Below are 21,097 nucleotides of genomic sequence, written 5' to 3' on the forward strand. Positions count from 1 at the left end.
GTAGAATTTGCCTTCTTCATGTCTACTCCCAAATAATTAAATTCAAAAAAGTGCTGTTTTGTCCCCTACCCTACCCTACCCCCTGTTAAAATAGAAACAGGGGTTGACTTATGTCCCACCCTGAATACATGTAAAATTTGTACAAAAATATCTTCTATGAAAATGATTTGTAATCTGTAGACTTACTACCAGGAAGATGTCTTGAGATGTAAAATCCCATCCTTTAGGTTGTGGGTTTTTTGTTTTCTCCAAATAAATCTGATCTTTAAAGTTCAAAAAAAAAAAAAAAAGAATTCTACCTAAAATTTATTTTCTAATCATTTTTTCCTCTCCTCATATTGGATCCCTCAATCAGTTTAATTTGACTTTCCTCTTATTTCCTTTGTGTTTTGTTGTTCTTTCTTTTCATTATAGAAAGTAGTAAGCGAAAGTCTCCTATTCACACTTCTTCCACATATTTTACAGTTCACATTTTCCCACTAAAAAGTCTTTTTAGCTCTCCAAATCTGTATTTGGTATAATCATTTCATCTGGTTCCATCTGAAGGGCCACTTCCTTTTATAGGATAACTCACCCTCCCTCATCCTTTTGGGATTCCATGTTAACATTTTCCCTGGAAAGCCCTGATCTGTGGACATCCACGACCCCACCACCACTGCCCTCATAAAATAATTGAGAATCTCATGTTTGAGGATTTTTGTGGTGAGTTCCCTCTTTTGCATCAGGCTTCTGAATCTGGAATGCTGCCCATTCTTGTTTTCTATTAATTTAGGAAATGACCATAAATATTCTTTGACCCATTCCTGCTTTATTCTTTCACTTTGCTCCTGTTCCCTGATTTTAATCCTTTTCTTTGTTCTCATCTTATCTATATCTTTCACATCCTTCAAGGGCCTAGTATAGCCCTCTTTTAAATGCCCCTTATTCATTTCCATTTAGCAGTCAAACCTACAATATTTAACAAAACCCTTGAGTTCTGTAGGTATATACCTATCTTATCTCTTACTAGTAAATTTGTAAGATCTTTAAGGATGATGACAAATATCATCTTTTTTTCACTATTTACTACAGCTAATAGTCCATTATAAAATTAATAGCAGCACTCAGAAATCACTGATTGATTGATCATCTAATTGATTGCATTGTTGATAGGCCATTGCTTCTATTTTCTCTACTTTTAGATATGTGGAGAGCCAACGTCATACCATTCAGGGAGACTACATTGATAGCATGGAAGGGATTGATGATATGGTGAGAGTCAAGCCTAATCTACTGTCTCTGGCCTTCATTGGCCCAAGCTATCATTACAGTTATTTTTGGGACCTTGTACTCCACTCCAGTTTCATCTACAGGTCCTTGGAAAGTGGAATGATGTTCGAAAAACCATCTTAACCACAGGTGATTATATCAGGAAGCCTATGAAAACAGGAGTAATTGAAAAGAGTAATTCCATACCTTCAACAAAGACAATGGGCAGGTTTATGCTAGCTGTTATTTTCTTTGAAGTGATTATGGCTTATTTTTAGATGTCTCATTGTCAATGCCCTGGCTTTCATTGGGAAGCTCAATCTAGAGATAGCTTCCAAACCTAACAAGATGGAACAACTCTCAGCTTCATATTTCCCAGAAATTACCTTTACTTCTCTTTCAGAAGCATTGATCCTCTTTCTGCCTTTTTCTACAATAAAATCCTGGGTTTTCATTTGTGTTGATTCATCCCCCCTTACTCTTGTAATCTGTCACTTTTTTCTTCCAGTAATTTCTAGACTGTGAACTCAGGGACTCTTTAGTCATTTTTATATTATGTCCTTAGGCATGCTGATTATCAAATATTGGTGTGGACCATAAATCAGCATCTCTAAAAAAAAAAAAAAAAGCTAAATTTCTGTTTGTTTTTAATATTATAACTAAATATATGTCTTCTGAGTGATAAAAGAAATAATGTTCTTAAAATAGGTGTCTATGATAAGACATTTTGTTTTACTTACTATTTACTAATGTACCTGATAACTGGTCATTTTTGCTCCTCTCCCTAAGCAACATGTCTTCATTTTCTTAATAAAGAAATTACTTTAAACTTTCTAGGCTCATAGGTTGTTTTAATAATTTAGCATCATTAGCACCATGGGTTCATTCTACTTGGTTGAGAAAATTGGGATTTTTAAAGTATCTGTTCTATCTTTTTTAATCTCTTAGTTCCCAGATTGAATCTAATCAGAGTTTTATTTTAGGAAAAAAGTAGCTGCCAACTATTGTAATGTGAACTACAAATGTATTTTGTCTCCTCCTACTCTAATTTTCTCCCATTCCTTCAAGTAGATTCTAAGTAATAAGAAATCAAAAGGTTATGTCTAAAACATAGGAATATTTTTCTAAAACTTCTTTTTCTTTTGTCATACAGTGTAGTTCTCAAAAACAGTGCCAAGAAATAGAAAGCAGGAACTTGGGTTTACATCCAGTGCTGCTGCTGATTCTTTTTATCATCTGTTGAAGTTTTGCTTTGTTCTATTTGTCAGCTGTCGAGCACAATGAACTTCATAGGGAAAGGTGCTAAAAGTACCAGTCAAGTGTGTGTTAGTTAATATCTGTTTTGCAATGTGTTTATAAGTTTGAATTGCTACCAATTTCTTAACTGCACTATAAATTTACAGGATAAATTACAGGATAAATAAACAACTAAAAGGACATCCAACAAATACAAATGCACATAAGAGAATTAGAAATGTGAGAGCTAAAACTTCTTAATCACATAATCATTTCGACAGCTGGCTATCATTTCACCTTTTGAGAACTAAAGTACTGAAAGTTGATATTATTTCTTAGGTCTTTTTCCTTCTCTAATATTTATGATACAGGGGATTTGTCATCTATTAAAGTAGAACTAGTATTTTTTTATCTGCAGATTACTCTTGTTCAAAAGTAAATTGAAGGTCTCTTAAATTTTCTCCTTTTATAATATAAACTTACCTCTGTTTTAGAATGTAAATGTATTGAATTAATAATCCTCCAATAATTCCTAATCATTACTGATAACACCCCAACTTCCTCTTTAAAGTGTTTATTTTTAAATTGATTTGATTTCTATTTCATAAGGCTACCAAAAAAGAAATCATCGCTCATTTCCTCAACCAAGCTGAAAGCAAGATGTGAATAGGATATTCCACTCAAAACATCTCAAGATGCAAAGCCTTAGTTATTGATGCATATATACTAATATTCTACTTATATATTTTGTTCATACATGTATATTAAGATCATATACATGTATACATATATATATGTAAAATTTTTCCAATAGTATTAAATCTGGTTACCAAAGAAAAATGCATTCTTGTAATGACAAGAGAGTAAGAAAATGCTCAAAACAGAAACTGAATAAGCATATGTCAAATGGACACCAGAGCCACCATGTAGTGGAAAACTTGAACAATAAAATAAAAAACCTAGTATTAGAATATAAGACATAAATATGCATGATTCTATAGTGATATAAATGATTAAATAAATGAATAAATTAATAAATGATATGTAACAGACAACTCTCCCATACAAAAGAATTCTGAATTTATCTCAAGGAGATGGAACACAATTTTCTACTTTTTAAATGGGCTGCATATATTGACTTCCCTACAAAAATTGCAGTATGGAAAGGGGAAAAAGTGACTGCAGTGGGAAAATTTGACAAATACCACTGAGGCTAGGTGATCAAGATTAACATCAACAATGATAAGTCATACTGACAGTATGTACCCTTGAAATGATATGACAAGGAGGTCACTTACTTCTGTGATATTCCTCCCCTAAAACATAACCCAGTTTAACAATGATAAAAGTATCAATAATCTCAAGTTAAGGAATATTCTACAAACTACCTGACCACTTCAAAACTCCCAAGGTCATCAAACACAAGGAAATTTTTAGCAACTGTCGCAGTTTACAGGAGCCTAAGGAGATCTGTCATATAAATATAATGGGTATTCTGGAATAAAGAGAGGATGAATTTTAAAAATAGGTGAATACAAATAAAGTAGGCATTTTGATTAATAATAACGTGTCAATAATGTTGGTTTGTGAGTTGTGACAAATGTACCATAATAATGTATCAACAATAAGGAAGGCAGCTGCGCCCTGCGCCGGGGCGGAGCCGGGGCCGGCGGCCGGCAGGCGGGGGCTGGGACCCAGGCCGGGAGTGCCTGTGCGCCGGTGGCGACGACGGCAGCGGCGGCCCAGCAGGCTCTGTGCGTGGGTCCGCGGCGGCTCGGGGTTGCGGTGCGAGCGGGGGGCCGGCTGCCCTCCTCCCCCGCCCGCCGCCTCCGCTGTGATTGGGTGGAAGATGGCGCTGGGTGGATGGAAATCCTAATGACAGTCTCCAAATTCGCTTCCATCTGTACCATGGGCGCCAATGCCTTGGCATTAGAGAAAGAGATTGGTCCAGAACAGTTTCCAGTTAATGAGCACTATTTTGGATTAGTCAATTTTAGGAATACCTGCTACTGCAATTCAGTTCTTCAAGCACTTTATTTTTGTCGTCCATTTCGTGGAAAAAGTTCTAGCATACAAGAGTCAGCCTAGGAAGAAGGAGAAGCTTCTTACGTGCTTAGCAGATCTCTTCCATAGCATAGCCACTCAGAAGAAAAAGGTCGGAGTAATTTCTCCGAAGAAGTTCATAACAAGATTACGGAAAGAAAATGAACTTTTTGACAACTACATGCAGCAAGATGCCCATGAATTCTTAAATTACCTACTAAATACAATTGCTGATATTTTATAAGAAGAGAGAAAGCAGGAAAAACAAAATTGTCGTTTACCTGATGGAATATTGATAGTGAAAATAATAACAGCACACCAGACCCAACGTGGGTACATGAGATTTTTCAGGGAACATTAACTAATGAAACCAGATGTCTTACTTGTGAAACTATAAGCAGCAAAGATGAAGATTTTTTAGACCTTTCTGTTGATGTGGAACAAAACACATCAATTACTCACTGTTTAAGTTTATTTTGAATTTTATGCAGGGGCTTTAGCAACACAGAAACTCTGTGCAGTGAATACAAATATTACTGTGAAGAGTGTCGTAGCAAGCAGGAAGCACATAAACGGATGAAAGTTAAAAAACTGCCTATGATTCTAACTCTGCACCTGAAGAGATTTAAATATATGGATCAACTTCATCAATACACAAAACTTTCTTTCGGGGTAGTTTTTCCTTTAGAACTCCGTCTGTTTAACACTTCAGGTGATGCGACCAATCCTGACAGAATGTACGACCTAGTTGCTGTTGTGGTTCACTGTGGAAGTGGTCCCAATCGAGGCCATTATATTGCAATAGTTAAGAGTCATGACTTTTGGTTGTTGTTTGATGACGACATTGTAGAAAAAGTAGATGCAAAGCTATTGAAGAATTCTACGGGTTGACATCAGATATCTCAAAGAACTCTGAGTCTGGTTACATCCTTTTCTATCAGTCTTGGGACTGAGGGGGAACCGTGATGAAGAGATATTTTCTGCCTCATTTCTTCTCTGGTTATTTTGGAAAGGATCAAGCACTGATTTTTCAAGAAAAGAGAAATGCAGGAATCTCAGGGGGCAGTAGCACACTTTGCACACAAGAAAGCAAAGACTCTGGATTAACAAGCCCTTCCTATCATGGTAGTTGATTTCTTTGCTCAGGTATCATGCTGTCTGTGCAGTTCCATACAACAAGGAAACGAAATCAGAGATACCAGCTCCTCTTGCAAAACAGCCTTCCAGTTGTTGATATGCATTTTCTCTTTATTAATATCACCAATAATGATTTGAATTCTTTGGGAGTGCGGTAGAAAGAATTGGAATCTGTGCTAGGTTGTATTGATGATTTAAGGAGAGGATTCTCAACACACTGCACACATGCCTGTGTTTGGTATGGTTAGAAGCATATTCCATGGTCTTTTGAAGCATACACCAGAAATACTTTTGGGCCCAACACTTGCAGTTGCCTTCCTGATATAAAAAACTAACAGATACTAGAATCCAGTGTCAGGAAGACAAATATGTTTTGCTTCTCTGAAGAAGCTCATAATAATATACAGTATATGTATATGTAGGGAACAATTGGTCAAAAGTGGCTTTTTGTTTCCCCAAGGGGAAAGACTGGCTTTGTAATTATAATTTTTTCCTTATTTATTTTACTTAAAACTGGTAGAGTCTAAGTATTGTATGAAGTGCCCATGATTCTGTCAGTAAATTTTAGCATATTTTTATTAGTTGTGTCAGCTTAAGTAGTCCTTTAGTTTGTTTCTATTTTTAAAGTGAATTTTAAATTTTATCTGAAATCACTAAGATACCTTGAGAAAAATTGCAATTAGAGAAGGTAAATATTCTTTTTCAGGAGGAACTGATATCTCTGGCTAAATATTTATTCTTTTGTCATAGTTTATAAGTCAGTTATTTTATTCTGCTTTAATTTCACTAAAATAAAAACTTAAAAATTCCCTGTAGTTCTTGGAATGAAAAAAGTAATTCTGGTGCAGTGGTGATATACCAGTCTTTAGAATTCTTGAATATTTTAATGCTCCAAGTTGAGCCACACTTGGGAAAAATTCATGTCATTGCAGTTATATTATTTTCAAATGTCTTTTCTTTTACCTTGGAAAGAAGTAATATATTCTTTGTAACTCTAGAAACCTGGATAGTAGCTAAAATCTTTTTCAAGATTACATTTTGAAGAAATAGACCAGTAATCCAAAAACAAGCCCCCCCATCAACCTTACAAATCTGAGTGTTCAGAAATTAAAATTTGTTCATTGAGGGTTTTAAGAAGTAATAAATGTAATGTAAAATGTATGTAAACCATTGCAGTTGACATTTTCCCATGCATCAGTAAGTTGTCTGACAGTGGTTGAATGTAACTTGCAGGAAACAATGAAAATTATATTCAAAATAATCAGGCATTCAATTTTTTTTATTGAACTCTTTTCAGGCATAAATTTTTTTAAATTCTCTAAATTTTCTAAAGTTATTTTACTAAAACTGTTGACTATGGAAAAATAACGAGAGAGTGTTTTTTGTGCTGCTATTTTAACAGTTAATATCTGTATCATTTAGCTCAGGAAATGACTTCACCTATTCATCCCATAAACAGATCTTTAACAGGGTCACTTAGCTAATTGGGTTGCTTAGACAGATGTGCTGGAGGAAAATTATGATATTTAGTATTTAGTATTCATACTAAATATCAAAAATATTTTGACAAATTCATTTGTAAGATGCAGTTTCTAATGCCTTACCCTGGCTGGAGATGTTTTATACAAATTATATATAGCCTGCCTGATCTACTGACATTGTACAGAGAATCACAACCAAGAATGTGAGGAAAGTCTGAGCAGTGGAAGTGCTTGTATTTTAAGGGCTTAAACCAAATTGTGTTGGGACTTAAAACTCTACTTTTACAGTTTTCTGTACAGAGAAAAAGGGTAAAGTGAAGCAGAGTCAGTTTTACCATCAGCTAGGACACAACATGTATAAGAAAGATAGATGAAGTCATTTGCATAAAGGTACAGCATCGAAATACTGTGTCGTGTTTGCTTTTATGTCTTTGGGTTAAAAACATGCAGGAAAAACCAAGTTAAATTTCATGGTAGAGCGAGTTCTAGCGTTTGTGTTGGGTTCAATGGTAGTCACACACTGTTCACATTTACACCGTTTCTCATGGTATGATTTGTCGGGGGAGGGAGTATGGGGTGATGGTTCTAAATCTACTTTTTACTCTTGGTGCAGCTGGATCTAAGTAAAAATGTTTTGAAGCTTATCAGAAACTCAGTATGCTTTTAGAAGAACATTTAGGGTTTAGATTGGGGGCAAAAGAATAAAGGTATATAATAAGTAAGAAAAGTGACCCACCTAGAAAGCAATGTGAGTTTGTCCATTGGTTGGCTGTGATTAAAATGAGGGCAGGTTCCAGCTGTAAATGGGGCTAATTGCTACATAACTGTACATGTTGGGATAGCTGTCCCATATTTTGTATATTGGAATAAAAATTTCTATAAATTATAACTAAAAGTAAATATTCTAAATTCAGTCCCACTTCCAAGTCGCATGGCTTCTGTCTTAGAAATTTTACTTTTAGAAGTACTTTTAAGACAGGAACCGGAAGACTTTAGGAAAAGGGAAGGAAATGTACTATATGGGTCTTGTGGCCTCTAACCATCAGTGTAGGGTTTTTTCTTTCCTTGATGGCAGTAGAAAGACCTCATGTTCATAACATACTACCCTTGATACTTTCTTTAAAGATACTTTTCATTAAAGATTCTCTCATGAGGCATTTGGCTGAGGCTGGGAGGCTAAGGCGCTTGGGTCCTGGCTCTTCAGTGAACTTAACTGTGTGACCTTGGGCAAGTCACTTAACCTCTCTGTGCTTCAGTCTCCCTGTCTTGTAAAATGGGAGTAATACCTACTTCACAGGGTTGTTGTGGGGATTAATTAGAGATAATGTCTGTAAAGCATTTAAGGTTCTTGAAGAAGGCGCTATATAAATACAAAATAATATCTATTAAAGTTGGTTTATTTGTGAAAAAAAAAAAAAAACAATAAGGAAAACTGGGTGTGGTATATCCAAGAACTCTGAAATACTTTTGCAACCTTTCTTAAATCAAACACTATTTCAAAATTAAAAATTACTTTAAAATAAAGAAATGTATTTAATTGATTCAGGATTTGACCCACAGCTACTGTCTAGTGAAATTTTCTTAGAGGAAGAACATTAACTATACCATTCATTTATATTACTATGTGTTTACCTGATCACTCTCAAATTAAGTTGATCTAATAAAACATAATCTACCTTACCACAGCAAATTTTGCCTCCTTTGCTGAGTAAGTATTCACTGTAATTGCATTGACTGAGAAATGGTGATACAAAGTCAAAAGACAATTTCTTCAATTCACTTAGATAAGTTTTCTTGTATCTGAGAACATGAAACCAGCAGTCCCCACAAATGACATTTATATTAAGGGCAACTACATACATAACTAGGTAATATTACTTAATACTTGGCCCGCCTTGTTACTGTGGCTAATAGTAATGCAGTAATAAACTTTCTGTAGACTAACTACTTGGAAGTTCCCAAAGTGCATGATTTTCCATGCTTCTGTATATTTTGTACTTTCAGTAAATTCTCCAGCTAAATAATACCTCCATTATCTTCAAGATTCAATTCATCTTTTTTCTCTTCCCTGAACCCCAATATGAAACACTGGGCTCCTTTGTGCTTTTACTACACCTGTTGAATATCCTTATCAAATTACGTGGTAACAGTTCTCTCACATGGTTCCTCTTTCAATTAGTAAACTCTTGGGAGGCAGACACTTTGCAATCAATTTATGTGTTCCTAGTGCCTAGTGTAGTGCCTGGAACACAGTGATGTGTCCATAGATTAATTAATTGAATGAATACATGTAACATGGGAGATAAAAATATAATTGCATTTTTAAATACTTAAATAGTGAACACTTTGAGAAGACATTAAGGTGATCAGGGGTGCTTAACATTTTGAAATGTCTGTCGGCAAACATTCTTTCAGAAGATATCCTGGAATAGATCACTGATCTGAGTCAGTATCTAATATTCTGTTGTGGTTTGAAACACAAGTGTCTGTAACTTATATACTCAATGAAATAGGTCTTTTAAAAAGTCAGGATCAATATGAAAAAATCAACATGGGGTATATGTCTTTTTCATTCCTCATGCTGCCTAGAGTTCCTCATTGCTGTTTCTCTTCACTTTCTCAAATCCTCCTGCTCCTTTGAAGTACTGGCCACCACCTCTCCTCATTGTAGTTATTTTCAGACCCATTCACTCCCCTTCATTCTGTTAATATTTTTGTATCAAGCTTTGTTCTTTTCTCTGTAAACATAACTACTCCAGCAGTTGACTTTAGTATCTAGGTAATAACTTTCATCAATCCAACATATTAGTTAGGATAAGGTTTGGCTATATATAATTGAAAAGCCCCAAAAAATGATGTAAACAAGATTGAAGCTTATTTTTCTCTCATAACAGCTCCATAGTTCTTTTTTCTGCTATACTATTCTCAGCTACATCACAGTCAAGGTGACTGCTGGATTTCAGCCATTATATGAACAGCCAAACAGCCACACAGAAGGGAGGAAAAATGTAAGAGCACACCTTTCTTTTAAGGAGATTTAACAAAAGTTCCATATAAAATTTCCACTTAGATCTCACTGGAAGAATGTAATCACATATCTAGCTACCAGGGAAGCTAAGAAATGTGTCTTTACACAGAAAGGCAACATACCAAGGATATTGAAAAGGAAGAGGAAATTAATTTTAAAGTGGGTCTTTAACACTGTCATCTAATTTTTCAGTTCTGTAACCTTATTACAATGATTTTATGATCCATCTCACTTCACCTACCTACACCTATCGTCATATCTAAGACAATGGTAATAACTGCAACATCACTGAAATATCAATGTCAAACATCCTACTCTTCAAACCATCTCTTACCTACTAAGCTCATTCCCTCTGGTACTTACTGCCATCAGCCAGTACTTTGACTCCACTGGCCCCTCCATCAATCTGCTCTTCTTTTCCCAAACCAACAGGTTTAAAATCCACCACCCAGCATTATAATCCCACCCTGCTATGCACTCTCAACTCCTTTGTTGCCCTTCTTCATACCTGCTTGGATAAACTTTACCTTTGGCATATGCCTGCACCCAAAAAGCTAAATATGGTGGATTGGCTTGTCTTAAATTCATAACCTCCAAACATACTAGACCTTCAGTACAATCTGCTATTCACACTTAGGTTTTCTAGTCAATTCTCTATCCTACTATTCTACTTGATTATTTCACACCTCCTCCCTGTTCAAACTTCAAATACTTGTCTCCTCTACTCAGTAAGCTAATCACCTTGATGCTGCTTTTCTTCCTCTGAGAGAACAGAAGCAAGGCTCAGGATATAGCTCAGTTGGTAGAGTGCTTGTCTCACATACACATAAGCCCTGGGTTCAATCCCCAGTCAGTCCCCGGGGAAAGACAAAGGAATTGGAGGTTAGAAGGAAAAAGTAAGGATAACCAAAAGGAGGTACTCAGGCAGTCAAGAATTTGGAGGGGTGAGCAAGCAGTTCTGGTAAAATTGCACCTCTTGCCTTAAACTGTTTTTGATCAACAGCAAGAAGATGAGTTCATAAAGAAACAGAGCAAAGAATGGGGGGGTGCAGTGTATATTAAGTAGGTTTTTCAACTTCATAATACAAGAACGGACTTTAAAACAAACAGTGCCATTCACTCAGAAACCAGGGCCTGTGTGACTTGGAGTTCCCCAGCTTTGGCTGTCTTCCCCATCACTATGCTTAAGTGGCATATCTTGTTAGAAATGTAGTGAGCAGTATTCCTGTATCTTCACTCAGCAATTTTTACTGAAAGCTAATTATCTACATGGTGTGTGCAGAATATGAAAAGGGATTAAATTTGGATCTATGCTGTTATCAGCTGTCAAAGCAGTGATTCTCACACTTTAAAATACACTTGTTAAAATGCAGATTCTGGTTCTGTACATGAGGATGGGACCTTGGATCCTGCTTAGATTCTAACAAGCTCCCAGGTGATACACGAATGCTGCTGGTCTGTATATATAACACATATTGAGTAATAAAGGTTTCTCATAGGAAATGATAAGTCCCATTATCATAAAATCTTGGACTCCTCCCAACCCTAGAATTGTCTGTGATATTTTTATACATTTTGTGTGCCTTCTAATTTTTTTTTTTATTACTCTTTCTCTTGGAGTTGATTTCCTCTGGAGTTCATCACTGCAAAAATGTGATTTCTTAGTTTATAAGAGTATTCTCCTAACAATTCACTAATTTGTCAGGGCTGTCTACTGTTAGACACTCCATCTCGAATTATTCCCCAGGACCCCAATTTGGGCTGACTAGTCCTTCCTGTGGCTCTGCACAGTTTCAACTTCTAAACTTGACCTCTACTTCCCTCTGCCTGGAGATGAAGTCCATGGTATTATTCCTCTCCTGGTCACCGCTCAGAGAGACGGGGCTCATAAAATGTTTTGGCACACCTGAGGCCATGTGAAACAGATATAGAGAAAGCTGCACTGGTCCTGTGGCACCGAGCTCCTGATGTCCTCCGAGCTGTCCACTAGCCAGGCAGTGTGGGCCGAAGCTCTGGCGCTTCAAGCATGGCATACTTGCGGGGCGGTCCCTGTCCAGCACCCCCATGTGGCGCTGAAGGCTGTGTGCGCCCACTATGGAGGTGGAGGGAGCTAGAGAGGCGGGCGTGCTGGGAAGCCGCGGTGGTGGGCGGCAGGATCTCACAGGAGTGACCTAGAGCCACAGGCCTTGTAGCCATTATAGGAGGAAACCCATATCCCTGGCCAGGGTGTAAGCTATGGTGGAAAACTTGAGGGGGTAGATTGTTTGAGCTGCTGGTCCTAGCTCAGTTGCTTACATTTTCCTTGAAATGGCTAAGTGAATTTTTTTCCTGGAATTTTCTGTTTGTTTGGATCATTTTTGCTCTTTTAGGACCTCTGCACTTTGGGTCCTTTTCCCCTTTAGCATGACTGTGAGCACCCACCACTCATTAACTAGTATACTTGTGCCTAGACTTGGAGATCAATAAAGGGCATCATTTAGTTGACTGTTCAGTTTTGTCCTATATTTTGTAGTTGTGGTGACTCTGCTTTCAGGCCAGCTTCTCAAGTGGAAGAGCCAGTGACTCCCAGATAGCTCCACTCCACAGTAGTCCTTCAAAATTTTTCCTTAACCTAAAAGCAATAATTCATTGCTTCCCTGAAAACCTTGCTTTTAATTGAAGGAGTTACAGGAAGAGGTCAATTGTGTTCCCCCCTAACAGAAAAGACAGATGGAGCTGACAGCAATGTGATTACCATCCTAATGTTTCTAATAACCTACAAGTGTCAGCATAAATACATTTAATTCTGTCTGGTAGGCTGTTCAGGGGTGAAATAGAAAAATGGAGGAATTGAGGCAATTGGGGGATAGGTTTGAGGCTTTAGAGAGAAATTAGTTTTATTTGCCACAGCAACAGTACATGGAATTTGGGTGCTATGGTTTATTTTTTTTTGGATCCCAATTGAGAACATCATCATAGAGGGAAAAATAAGAGTGGTTGAAAGGGACATTTCATGGGGCTTTTTCTCCATTCCTTTCTTTCCTCTCCCACTTCAGAACTTCTTACTCATCATGTGGTCTGTCTACCCGGCCATCTGTATTTACTTCTTTAAAGCTTTCCCAAGGTGATCAACCTCATTGTATTTTTACCCCTTTTCCTACATCAATGACTCAGGACTTAAATACATTGTATTTGTGAAACCATGACTGAATTTGTTGGTGTCCTGAATTAAAACCAAATTGTTCTCTGTGAATTGGGACCTATTCTGGATCATTCTTTCCCTCACTCCAATCTTGCCATTTGGTAAACAAGAAAATGGTTCATGTAATTCTTATGGTCCCACCCAAATCTAAGGGTTTTTGACAGACCCTTTTCTTCCCTCCATATTTTACTAAAGCTTCTTCAAACTATATTTTTAATTGTTGTTTTGCCTCTTTTATCAGGGGTTCTGCTGTTTTACTTCAAGTAATTGACCTTTTTTTCTAGTCAGCTGCATTCAAATCCTACCACAGAAATGTCATGTCATAAATAGAAGGTCTTTGCTCCAAATGTTGGAGCATTAGTAGTTTGTGACTTTCAGATTCTAAATGAAAAATCCTAAGTAAAAAAATTGATAGAAACAGTGGCAGTGGGGCCTCCATTTGATGCAAGCCTTTTTCAGCAGACTAATTCAATGTTTCTCAATCTTGTGTATTGCAATCACCTGAGATTTGTTTAAGTACTTTATGGAAAATTTGAATCATTTACAATGTAGGGAGAACAGTATAATGAACTCTGTACCTCTCACCAAGTTTAGAGATTGATCAAAGCATGAATGAATGTATATCATCCATACCCTAATCTACTATTCCTCCACCAATTTTTTGAAGCAAATTCCATATGTTATAACAAATTATGATGTACCTCATGAGTTTTTTTCTCTATTTTAACATAATCACAGTCTTATCTGGGATGATTTTAAAAATAGATTCCCAGATCCTATGTCTGAATCAGAATCTTAGGTTATTCTGAGGCATATGCAAAAATTCCTGTCTAATGCAGTCAGTCAGACAGAATTGATTGCTTTTAGAATATGGATACTAGGTATTCTCTTAAGCAAATTTCTTGTAATATTGTAAAAGCCTCTTCAGTTTTATTTTCTCAGATTTTTCTTTCTTTTAGTTAATTAAGTAATTTATCTGTGCATCTGGGGCTGGAACCCAAGGCCTCATGTCTTCTAGGCAAGTGCTCTACCACTGAGCTCTATCCCCAGACCTTGAATTTTATTTTAGATTATGTGCCTGGTTTCTCAGACTGTAGTTTTGAGGAATAGAGAGACATAGTACAGAAAGTAGAATTTTCCATTCCCCACCACCACCACACACACAAAAATCCTAAGTAAATAATCTAGACTTTTTTTAATGCACTTTATTTTGTTTGGTAATATCTTTACTTAACAGTGTAAAGTCTTTTTTACCTGTTACCAATTTAAGGCAGGGCTTAGCAAATATTTTCTGTAAGAAACCACATGGTAAATAATTTAGACTATGTGGATAATACAGTTTTTCACAACTGCTTCCACGGTGGTGTGAAAACACTGTAGATAATAGGCATACAAATGAGTATAGCTATTTTCAGTAAAAACTTTATAAAAGCACCTGACTTACTAGCTGCAGTTTGCCAACTACTGGTGTAAAGGTATGGTAATAAAAACAAAATCTAAGGAGTTAATATTTTTCAGAATCCTGCAAAGTTCATTTGATGACATAATTGTTTTTGTTAAAGAAAAATGTTTTTATTGTTCTTTGCTGTTTGAGATGCCAAAATTTGCATTCCTATACCTCAAATAGAATAAACCTGTCATAGGTGAGCAAGTATGATTTCATAATCACTTTTTTGTTCTAGTACTGCCTCTCACTAGCTAGGCCAAGTTCTCTACCATTAAGCTACATTCCCACCCACTATTTCTCCATTTTATAAAATCAATTATTTGTTTTTTTTATATTAATTAATTTACTGATTAATCTGTGGTTCTGGGGCTTGAACCCAGGGCCTCGCATAAGCTAGGCAAGTGCTCTGGCACTGAGCTTCTTCACCAGACCTTTTATATTAAATTTTTAATGTCCCTTCTTTGCATAACTTATTAGCTAAAATAGAGTTTATATTTTTTTTTATGAAATTTGATATCTGTAACTTTCTTTACAGTTGATCATTGAGGGCTGTATATAGTTGCTTGTGAAAAATATATACCTGACTTAATTTTTACAAATATAGCCATCTTTTGTTTGTATTATTTTCTCTCTCTTAAAAGGTACTCAGAAGCATGTTATAATTGCCTGCCTATGAATTAAACTGGCAGTAGGGAGTAGGGTTTTCTTTTTCTTTTCTTTTCTTTTTAAAAGGGCAATCTTGAGGCTCTGAAAGGGTAAGTAATATATGCAAACTCAAAAGTTAGACTATGATTTATGCAACACTTGAGCATAAGCCATTTGACCATTTTTGGTTCAAGATGAGTTATTTTTCTATGGTTTTTAAAAATCTGATTTATTCTAATTTTAAGGCTTATTTCCTTGGCTGAAGCCTAGCACCTCTCTCTAAGAAGGAGAATGATCTTTTTAAAAATTCTTGGGTCACAATTTATTCTAGGGATACCCTACTCCTTTTTACAGATTCCTGGGGACAAAGAATTTGTATCATGGCAGCAGGATTTGGATGACTCCATAAAACCCACCCAACAGGCCCAGCCTACTGTTATCTGCTGGCCTGAAGAAGGCAAGGAGGTCTTCATTTCTGGGTCTTTCAAAAACTGGAGCACCAAGATTCTACTGATTAAGAGGTGAAGGTAAGTGTTTTGGTTGCTACTGAGGGGTCCAGGAATAAAGCCTGACCTGTTGTCCTTTCTAATAAGAGTAAACAGGCTGGACTTCCCATCTCCACCCACTAGATGTTTTCTTTGGAATATGTCCTATTCTGTGACCACTTAGTATCTATGGCATTGGTTTTTAACCTCATTGTGTGTCAGATGCTTTACCACCACTTAGAATATCATTACCCCAAGGGAATTTATAATAACTTTGTGAGTGTATCTTTAGGATGATGTTGCACAGGTCTTTTCTATGCTTGCAGGAAGTCTGTAACTGACAGAATCTGCTGCTGTGACTTCTGCACTAAAGCAAAATGCACCATAAAATTTGAGGTGGTAGTGTTATGTGGCACTTGAAGAGCAATGATGAATTAACTGATTACTAGAATGGCCCACTTAACCAGATAGGTCATTTTACAGTAATGGCTCACCAAAATATGGAAAGTACCTTAAGGACTCCTATATCCCAAATCTGTTAAGGCACTTATACTTAAGAGGGATCTGTTCTCCTAGAGCAAAATAGTTATACCAAGAGGAACCATTTTGGGAGATCATTGACTATTTTTTTCTAGGCATTGGCTTAAGAACCAACATTGTTGGAAGGGTTGGAAACATATGTCCAAGGTGATATAGATAAAGAGATTGGACTAATACATTATTTTTTTACACAAGGGACACAGTGGCTTAGGAATATGGAAAGTCATTGGTATAATACTAGAATTACCACTTAGTTTTCTATAGTCTGTCTTCTTAAAGGAACTTGACTGACCTTATGTTTTCTTCTACAGCCATAATGACTTCATTGCCATCTTGGATCTCCCTGTGGGGAGAGAACCAATACAAGTTTTTTGTAGTTGGACAGTGGGTTCATGATCCATCAGAGGTAAGGCTTTGATCTCCAAAGGTCACCATGACTTAGCAGCCTCATTTTAACTATCATTGCTCTCTGAATTGATGGTAGCAGTTTCCTTACCCTAAAGGATTCCTCTTGATAAAAGATGGAGATGCTGAGTATGATCATTTGTAACTTTTAGTATATGCAGAGAGGAGGATGGGTGGAAGAGAGGGATTCAAAAAGGGAATTCAAGAATTTTTTTCTGCTTATTGTTTCAGCCTATGGTTACCAGTCAGCTTGGCATGATTAGTAATTTGACCCATGTCAAGAAATCTGATTTTGAGGTGTTTGATGCTTTAAAACTAGATTCTATGGAAAGCTCTGAGACATCTTGTCAAGGTAATTTTAAAATACTTGCTCTCTTTTGCCTTGTCTTTCTTGTAACCCAGAAGTGGTTTTTAAATTTCCTTCATGAGAGTAATTTTTAAATTTTGTTTTTCATTTCCATTTCTTCTCAGGAATCTTCTGAATCCATTATATATGTGCACATATTTCTTATATAAACATTTAGATCCTATTCTTTGTACCAAAAAGTCTCAGTCTAGTGTACTTTAACTTTTTAGCCAAGTATCTATGGTAAAACATTTATTTTGCATTGCAGCCCAATACACTCATAACAGATATACAGAAGTGTAATATGTGGTATGTTTGCCTTTATTCTCTGTGATGTGTTCTTTTCTGTTTTTTAAAAATATTTAATTACTTATTTATTTATTTTGGTATTGAAATTGAACTCAGAGACCCTCTACAAACTGAACCATAACCACAATCCCTTTTATTTTGAAACAAGGTCTCATGAATTTGCTGTGACTGGCCTTGAACTTGAAATCCTCCTTCCTCAGCCTTTTGGGTCACTGGGATTACAGGCTTGTGCCACAGCATGTGGCTGCTATTGTATCTTTTGCAGCCCATTAGTGGACTATAGCCTATTGTTTGAAAACTCTTTTTATTAATATTTCAAGTTTTCCTTTGACCTTTGGTGGTATTACCCAGCAGAGACTGGATGTGCCTTGTTTGTCTTACTAAGCTGCCTCAGCTTAATCTGCCAGTTTGATAAATCGGTTGGCAGTTCTGTAGTTTTATGAGACCCAACAAGTAGAGTAGTCATTGGGGAAAAGTAACTTAAAAAAACAACCACACACACAATATCAGGCAATTTTTTTTGCATATAATCAAAATTTTGTAAATTTTTGATTTAAAAAATTCCCTGGTATCACAAAAGATCTCTATATACTTTTCTTTCTTTTTCTTTTTTTTTTTTTTTTCCTTGCAGTGTTGAGGATTGAACTGAGGGCCTTGTGCTTGCAAGGTCACTTTACCAGCTGAGCTATAACCTCAACCCCTTTTGTTTTCTATAATATTATTTTTTCCAAGACCTTCATCCCTACTTAATTTACTATGTCAGTAATGCAAATATTCTCCAAACCATATTCATAATTACTGTTTTGCTACTTTACAGTAAGAGCTATGCCTATCTAAGAAACTGTGTGCTGTATTTACACTGAGTATTCTTCTCGCTTTGAGTTCAAAACCCACCTCTGCTAATAAGTGGACAAGGCCCTCAATTCTTTTGGTTCTGTATTCCATAACAATAAAATCAGGGGTTGGACTCAGTGTTTCTCAGCAACCACAAGTCCTGAAGTGGAACATATTACTAATCACAGGGCATAGGGTGACATCTTTCTAAACTGCATAGTGTAATAATTATTTAGGAAATTTTGGATAATAATGTTTTCATTATATAAGCTCTCAAATTTAAGCTAGACATTCTTCTTGACCGGTGGGCAGAGATTTAAAAGGGTTTAAAGATACCAAATTAAATTATGAGGCCACTGGTAACTACATTTTTGCATCATATGGTTCTGGCAAAGCAACCAATGAATAATAGTCAATCATAACTATACAGAGAGAAGATCAGCATACTTTTGCTATTTCTCACTTCCCTTATTCACCTAATTTCCCAATCCATTCTGGTAAGCCTTAAAATACATTTTTATCAGGTTTAAATTTGCAATAAGTTTAGTGTAGCCAGTTACTTAACCAATTTGTATTTTTTTGGATGATGATGATGATAAGGAAATTAAAAAAAAAAAATTCTGTGTACTTCCCAGCAGTGTTTTGTGGATTACATAACATAATAACAATGTGCTTTGGAAAGTTTTTAAGATATTGTAAAATATCAGTTGTATTTATTAATTTTGCTTTTGCTTCATATATGTTTAACTGAAATCAGTTCTTTAAATGAACTATTATAATCTTCCACTGGAGACTATAAAACTTTTTTTAGATTTTTAAACAAAATCAGTTTTCTATATTGTTAAATTTTTCCTTCTAGGATGCATTATTTTTTCCATTTTTGAAGTTTAATTTACATACCATAAAATTCATCCTTTTAAATTGTATGGTTTCATAAGTTTTAGTATATTCAGAGTTGTGTTATATTACCAGTAGTTAGTTACAGAGCATTTTTATCATCCTCAGAAGAAACCCTGTAGCCATTTATAGTCACTTTCCATTCCTTCCTTTCTCATACTCCTATCAACCACAAGTCTGCTTTCTGTCTTTATGCATTTGTCTATTCATGGTATTTTTTGTGAGACTCTTTCACTTAACTTAATGTTTTCAGGGTTCATTCATATTGAAACACGTATCTATTTATGATACAATAATATTCCATGGTATGGACATACCATTTTGTTTGTTATTAATAGACATTTGAATTGTTTCTGTTTTTTGGTACTATAAATATTAACATACGAGTTTTCACGTGGGCACATATATCTTGATATATACCTGGAAATGTAAACATTGGGTCATGTGGTAAATTTCTGTTTAACTCTTTGAAGTGGCTATGCTATTGTAGATTCCCACTGGCAATGGGAATATTGTAGTTTGAAAGTTCCAACTTCTGCATCTTTGCCAATTCATTAGTCTGTCATTTTAATTATAACCATCCTAGTGAGTAAGAAATTGCATCTTATTGTGGTTTTGATTTGCATTTCCCTAATGACTATTACATAGCTCTTGTTCTTATTGCTGCAGTCATTGTAGTATCAGAAATCATAGAATTTGTAACCCTGTTATGTGTTGCTTGGGTGGGGGGAAAATGAAATCTAATTTGTCTACATTGTTTGAAAGTTTGCAAGGCCTCTTCACATCCATTATCTCTTTAGTTTCCTCAATAACATTGGAAATAGGGCAAGGATTCTTTTTATTTTTATGGATGAGGAAACTGTGGTAAAGGCATTTTTCGAGGTTGTAAAGCTGATAAATAGGGTAGCTCTTTCCTTAGCTCAAGTCTATGAACCCTCTCCTCTTCATGGAATCTTGTTGCTATGTTAGGCAACTTTTTCCTTGCACTACTTAACACTTGTAGACCCAATGGGTTAAAAGTTATGATCCATGACTTCTATATTTAATATTAGTGGCATGTATTTTTCTATGCATTGTCCTAAGTTTTGTACTTTTCTTCATATTTGTGGAAATATATTTTAGATATTTCCAGCTCACCCCCTGGACCTTATTTTCAAGAAATATATGTATTTTATCTAAATAGACATTCAAATCCCCACCCATCCTTCCTCCTAACCTACTCCAAGTTATTCTTAACAAGGGCACTAGTATTTCTGTAAGTATCCTGAGAATATTGCTGGAGGATCTGAGGAACTGTAGGATTAATTTGGCCAAAATTCAGTAATCCTAGAGGTTGGGATTGCTATAATGGTATATTGAGATTATAAATCATATACATAGGAATAGCACTATAGACTACTTTTATCAAGGTTGGTTTGTTAGCTTATTCAGGAACTAAAATCCTGTCTCTGTTACTGAAAAAAACCAGGACCACAGTGTATTCTAGGACCAATTTCTGAGATTTCTAGTCCAACATGAGATAAGGAATACTTATCATATGGGGATATACAAAAGAGTTACAATTTTTGCTTGCATAAAATTGACTTCTGTATTTATTCTCATTGATTCTCACTAAGATTACTTTTGCCATTTAATGCAAATCTTCCATAGTTGTATAGGTAAGAATTTTGTTTTAGCTCTATTAAGATTAGCAGATCTTGATGCTTAGGGTTTCTGCCATGAACTGAGAATTTTCCAAATTTTGTGTGATAAGAATGTATTATTGATACATACTGGAGTGGATACACTATTGAAAGGAGATAAAGATAAGGCATTCTTAACAATCCCAGAAAGCT

At 35.8% G+C, this 21,097-nt stretch overlaps 1 protein-coding gene and 2 pseudogenes across 3 annotated transcripts in view; 2 read left to right on the top strand and 1 right to left on the bottom strand.

Moving 5' to 3' along the window:
• LOC306647066 (flavin-containing monooxygenase 5-like) overlaps positions 1-17,213 on the top strand; it is a 49,955-nt pseudogene extending 32,742 nt beyond the window's left edge. The window contains exons 8-9 of the transcript XR_013766932.1: positions 15,801-15,973; positions 16,783-17,213. The product of XR_013766932.1 is annotated as a flavin-containing monooxygenase 5-like (transcript). The remainder of the gene's footprint in view (positions 1-15,800; positions 15,974-16,782) is intronic.
• LOC306646623 (zinc finger protein 610-like) overlaps positions 1-21,097 on the bottom strand; it is an 827,359-nt gene that overhangs the window by 425,617 nt on the left and 380,645 nt on the right. The gene's annotated exons all lie outside the window — the stretch shown is intronic.
• LOC306646988 (ubiquitin carboxyl-terminal hydrolase 12-like) lies at positions 4,287-5,572 on the top strand (annotated as a pseudogene). Its single transcript has one exon. The product of its transcript is annotated as a ubiquitin carboxyl-terminal hydrolase 12-like (transcript).

Source organism: Sciurus vulgaris, assembly GCF_902686455.1.
Source record: "Sciurus vulgaris genome assembly, chromosome: 16".
Taxonomy (NCBI): Eukaryota; Metazoa; Chordata; class Mammalia; order Rodentia; family Sciuridae; genus Sciurus; species Sciurus vulgaris.